Here is a 5,778-nt window from a genome sequence, read left to right as displayed (position 1 = left end):
CCAGTTTCCTGAGGGTAGGAAGAGATTCCAAAGCTGGCCTAGGGTCACATGGCTAATAAGTGTCGGAGGGCACACTAAAAGTCAGGTCATCTGGCCGTAGCCGCCATATTGCCTCTTACTTGCTTCTATGGCAGTACATTATGTTTTAAAATAATAAAATAGTCATGAGACAAAGCATCCTGGTCCTTGGAGTTCCCCTCCAAATCCACCTGAAGAAAGAACCCAGGGAGTAATTTTCCTGTGAGGGAAAACTAGAGAAAGTTTGCCCATGCAGGCTACTGAAGACAAAGAAGAAACCATCGCAAATCCTTTGACTTCTAAGACTGCTGGGAAATGTTATGATGAAAGTCAGTGGCAACATTCTAGTCCAGCAGGCTACTCACAAAGGCCTCCCTCTTCTCCCTCTTTCTTGAGGAAGCCTTTGCAGTGTGCTGAAAGAGCTGGCCACTGGAGGCATGAGGCAAGGAGTCTGCAAAGACCTTTTGTTCTGGTGATTGGGAAACACTGCCAGGCAAAGCTAATTGTGATCTTGGAGCACCCTGCGTTCAAGCGTCCAGAGCCTGGCAAATGGGAAGCAAATGGAGCTTGGCACCCTGAGCTTCCTACTCCATCACCGTTTGCTATTTCCCCTTGCTTTGCATGAATGGGGGGAGGGAGATAGGATGATTTTGCTCAATGCCATTACAAGCTTTGCAAAGTTTCCATTGCGCTTGGGAAAACCACAGCCAAAAACATAAAAACATTCAAGTGGAGTTTATTCAATTAATTTTAGTTTCCATTTATAAAGATTTTACTATTCAAGCAAAGGAAAATGAGAATTAAAATGTGGCTGAAGCCACAATGTGCTGACACTCAGCACGATTTTACGGCCTTTTTAATACTCAAGTCATTTTAAAAATAATAGGCTGAAAATAGTAAAAAACCCAAAACTAATAGTTTTGCTAAATTACACTTTTATTACATGGTTTCAATTAACATTTTTTTCCTCTTCTCAAAGAGACAAATTACACTTCCATTTTTCTCTCCAGGAAATTATAGGATGAGAGAAATAAGGCAAAACCTTGGCCTGAACAGTGGTTGACATTCCGATGGAAAGAAGACGACATTGACGATGACACTGATGGGTTCCACGATGACTGGCTCTCATAAACAAGGAAGACATTAACTACTCTTGCTGATAGAGGGGAGCTTCAAAACATGGCCTTCCCACATATGCTGATTTGGCTCATTCAACGAAATGCATTAGTTATTACATTGAATATATACGACCTGAAGAATTACAAATAATAAAATGCTTTCAATCTGAAGGTGGTGGTTTGTGGCTGCTCTGAAGTCCTCCAGAAGGTGCAATGGTCTTCTATCTTCGCTGAGATATTTTGCTGTTGCAGGTGAGGAGAAGGTTTATCCTAAATGGTAGGAGACTGCATCTAGGTTATGAACACTGGACTGATACTTAGCTTCTCTGAAGTAAGGAACGCTATCACAGGGCTCAGAGGTAAAATGTTTAATTCCCAAGTTAGGCTGAGATGGCCACAAAGTTCAAATTTTTTCCTTCATTTACTGAGGAAATCTGAGGCCTGATGCCTCCTTGGGAACCATCATCATCATAACAATGGGCATTTATATAGATGGATTGCAAAGCCCTTTACCTCCCTATTTTTTCACCCTTACAACAACACTGTAATGTTGGTGTTAATATTATTCTTGGTTTACAAAAAAGGAAACTGAGACTGAGAGAGATAAAAGGTCTCACCCAGGGTCCCACAGTTAGCAAATAACCAAGGTAGGATCTGAACCCTTGCTCCATTGACAATGTCACCTAACTTTATCATGTTTGATACTCAGAATAATAACTGAGAGAAAAATCAAGTCAATGAGCAATAAAGAACAAGAAGAATGGTAATTCCCTATTTCTATAGTAAGAGGCAATGTGGCATAGTGGAATCCGGAAGAAGTGACGTCTCATCTCTAACATATGCTGGCTTGTGACTGAGGGCAGGCCATTTTACCTCTCTGCCATTCTGGCAGCTGATTCTCTAGGAGAGCTAAGTTTTGCTCTATTGGTTTAATACGGTTTCATAATAGCAGCTGGGGTCCTACTTCCCAGAAACAATCAGTCTTTCTGAAGCACTAAGGGTAACTTTCCAAGTTACAGACAAGTAGCCAGTTTGACTCAGTGGAAGGAGCTTCCACCAGGGACTTTCCCTATCCCAATGAAATCAGAGGCCTGAAATCATTCCTTCTCCCCATCAACATCCTCCCCCACAAAAAAAAATAAATAAAATAGCAATTCTTGGTTTTCCAAATCCTTCCATATACATCATCACACTGGACACTCAGAACAATGCTATGAAACAGGCAAGACTTCATGGAAAAAGAAACTCAGATTAAGGGCAGTGACTTGACCAAGACCACACAACTAATAGGTCTTTGGATTCATTCCAGTGCTTAGCCCAATATACCATGTTCCCATAACACCAAAATCAGGGGAAAATAAAATCGAACCCAGCTAAAATTATACTGAGGCCAAGCAGGTCACCATTTCCTCCACTTCTCCCTGTCTTCCTTCTCCTGTCTCCTAAGAAGAGATATAGCATATATTAGCATTTTAATCATATGCTATGTTATCTGGGATGAACAATTCATCAATTAAAAAAATTATTTTCTCTGTTTCCATCTGAACTGCATACTTAGCAAATAATAGCCTTTAAATTAAAAGGATTGCCAAGAGATTATACAGTAAAGAGGGAAAATGTGGCTCCTCAATGTATATTAACAATATGGCTAAATTTTGGTAAAAACCATTAGCCACCCAAAAATAAAAAAGGATCCAAATAAACAAATTTATAACAACCGTCTCTGCCCTAGACACTGAAAGATCAATCTTCAAATATTTCCATGTGGGTTTTTCTTTAACTCCTCTCTCCGCTCCAACCCCCCCCCCACACACACACACACACAAAAGATCTCTAGTGTTCTCTACTGGAGATGTCAAACTTGGAGAATACACCCAGTTAATGCTTCAACAAAGCAAACATAATTCGTACCCAGGATCTCAGCCTGTCAAACTGTATCTTTTGAGTGGATATGACTCACCATATCCACAACTGTGACCTCTGAGTTTAAACTGGTTATTTCCTTCCTGTACTCTATTATTATGGGAACTTTCCAAATACAGTTTTTTAATCTTTCTGAGGTCAGGACTAAAAAGGGCTATTGGGGGGCAGCGAGGTGGCACAGTGAACAGAGCACCGGCCCTGGAGTCAGGAGGACCTGAGTTCAAATCCGGCCTCAAACACTTGACACACTTACTAGCTGTGTGCCTTTGGGCAAATCATTTAACCCCAATTGCCCTCCAAAAAAAAGCCAAACAAAAAGAGAAGGGTTATTGGCCACCAGGGAGAGCTAGACCAACTCCAAACAGGAATCTGTAGTTCATTCCATCTGGCCTTGGCAGCCAGTCTTGGGAAGAAGTGTGTTGGCTGTGGAAAGTTAATCATCTCCGATGTGAATCTGACATAAAGACACTTATGTACTATGGCTGCTCATGGTTCAGTGGAAGGCAGCTGGCCTCTGAAATAAACTGTGTACTTCCTGAAATGTGCCTGCTTCCCCCTCCCCAATTATTCTGTTCCATATTAGAAGAGCTGATGTATATTTAATCTTTAAAACATACCCTAGAGACAACAATGAGGTGGACCTTTCAAAACTGGCCCATGGACCCTTTATATGGAATACAGGAGCCCAGAAAGTCTATTATCAAAAATTTTACAGCCATTGGATTAGATTAGATTCAGGCTAGCGGTAGTTTCTGCTTGTAACAAATCTTGCTATAAATTTAATGAAATCATTTCTCTATCAAATTATAGTACATATGCAAAAGTCAAGCATACCATACATTTTCATAGCATGAATTGCATTGTTACTTGTAAATGTTCAAGATATTCAGCATTTGTGATTAAAGCAATTGAAAAGTATTCCCATTACAGTCTCTCTCAAACAAGGGGCCCATCTCTCGGGCCCTCATTAGCCCTGCTGCCTGGGGTGCTTTGTGATAAGACCCATTTATCAACAGTGGGAATAGCATCATATTTTAAAATATGTTTTAATGTGATGATACAGAGGAAAAATGATGGTGCGTTAAAAGCTGACACACAGCAGCTCGAGCTTTGGCAAGAATCAGTGAATGTCAGAGATTCCGAAGGGATGTTAGAGACCATCAGAGTGGTTTAACCTCAGCCCAGGCATTTTAGCATTAAGAATAACAGCCTAGTAGAGCAGAAGAACACTTGGGCCCAGGGATTACCTTGTGGGCACATCATTGTAGTCAATATCACTGTCATCCCAAGTAGGCACCGACTGAGAACCTCTGTGCGCCAGCAACCGTGCTACACAGAAAGAAAAGGAAAAGCATGGTTCCTGCCCTCAGTGGGCTTCCCACGCTAATGGAGGAGCCCATGACAAGTCATTTAACCTTCCAATACCCCAGATGAGTCTCTAAAACCAGAACCAAATCACTAATATGCACTGGCAGATGAAAGGTTATACCTGGAATTCCCATAGTGATGAAAACAGAGGTTTAGATTTTTTAAAAAGGTTTCCATTTACATAGCACTTTAAGATTTGTAAAGCACTTTACAGATATTGTTTGAGCTTGATGACAACCCTGTGAGGTGGGTACCAGCATATTACTCATTTGACAGATAAAGAAACTGAGGCTCAGAGGGTAAGGTACTTGCCTACAGTCACACAGCTAGACAAGTTTTAGAAGTGGGATTCAAACCAAGGTTAAAGTTCAACACCAACCACTACTCCACACTTTTCCCCCCAACAGATAAGGAAACTAAGGCCAAGAGATCAGACATGACTAGTCTTAAGATCCTGCCATGAATTACTGATAAAGCAAGAACTAAGAGGGGTAAGGATAACTTTCTGGTGTAATAATGCATGAAGCTTTCAGTATCTGGTTAGGATTGTGCCTGCCTCTTTCTCCCACCATCTTGTCCTTCCTTGAAATGAAAAAGATGTTGAAAAGATCATTGCTGTCTATTGGTGGAGTTTGCATGGTACAGGAGGATGGATGAAACCAGTGCCAAAGAACCCTCATGTACTTTAATATACACAACTGGAGCCTGTGAAGGAACACAGCAAGCTCCCCGAGGCTGGTGCAAAAGTCAAGTGAGCTTGGCAGAAGCACTGAGGCAATACTTAATTCTCTTTGTAAGAGTAATTTTAACAATATGAATTGTAGTTCTCGCTTCAGCAGCACATATACAAAAATAGGAAAAAAAAACAGAGAAGATGTGGGTGGCTAGGTGGCACAGTGAATAGAGCACGGGTCCCTGGAGTCAGGAGGACCTGAGTTTAAATCCAGCCTCAGACACTTAACTGTGTGACCTTGGGCAAGTCACTTAACCTCAATTGCCCTGCCTTCCCCCCTCCAAAAAACAAACAAAAAAAAACAGAGAAGATTAGCATTGCCCCTGCACAAAGATGACACACAAATTCATGAAGGGTTCCATATTTTTTAAATTTTAAAAAAGAATGTTAAAAAAAGGTATTTACATGTAATTGGAAAAAATAAAACTTCATTTAAAAAACTATGTAAACTGTACCTATATTTTGGGGGGCACGGGGGAGATAGCAGGAGGAAAACCATGATTTTATCAGTGTAAAGAGTTTCCAGTGTGAAACTTTCCTCCAACAGTGCATAATAACTGCAGAACAGCAACTCCATTTCTAAGGGCTAGTCTTAAGAACCTGTGAATTATTCATGGT

The 5,778-nt window shown here is 40.9% G+C and overlaps 1 pseudogene; it reads left to right on the top strand.

The window, feature by feature from the left end:
- Positions 1 to 5,447: 5,447 nt before the first annotated feature.
- LOC138176833 (U6 spliceosomal RNA) lies at positions 5,448 to 5,528 on the top strand (annotated as a pseudogene).
- Positions 5,529 to 5,778: the final 250 nt, after the last annotated feature.

The sequence above is a fragment of the Petaurus breviceps genome, unplaced genomic scaffold (genome assembly GCF_028583685.1).
Source record: "Petaurus breviceps papuanus isolate PSGF00001 unplaced genomic scaffold, PetGlider_PUasm1.0 90205, whole genome shotgun sequence".
Taxonomy (NCBI): Eukaryota; Metazoa; Chordata; class Mammalia; order Diprotodontia; family Petauridae; genus Petaurus; species Petaurus breviceps.
The sequence above is the reverse complement of the archived record's forward strand: the minus strand, read 5'-3'. Positions and strand labels throughout refer to the sequence as shown.